This window comes from Orycteropus afer, unplaced genomic scaffold, assembly GCF_000298275.1.
Source record: "Orycteropus afer afer isolate SDZICR_OR568_19922 unplaced genomic scaffold, OryAfe1.0 scaffold00285, whole genome shotgun sequence".
Taxonomy (NCBI): domain Eukaryota; kingdom Metazoa; phylum Chordata; class Mammalia; order Tubulidentata; family Orycteropodidae; genus Orycteropus; species Orycteropus afer.
This window is the reverse complement of record NW_006921872.1, coordinates 2,338,762-2,338,996: the sequence shown is the minus strand read 5'-3', so window position 1 is coordinate 2,338,996 and position 235 is coordinate 2,338,762.

Genomic DNA, 235 nt, shown 5'->3' with positions numbered 1-235 from the left:
GGGTCTCAAAACCTACTATACAGTCACAGGAGTAAAAAACTGCCTGGTATTGGTATAATGACAGACACATTATACCAACTGAGAACCCAGAAATAGGTGCATCCACCAATGGTCACCTGATCTTTGACAAAGGGCTAAATTCCATTAAATGGGGAAGAGAATGTCTGTTTAATAAATGGTGCTGGCAAAACTGGAGATCCATTTGCAGAAAAATGAAACAAGATCTGTACCTCAC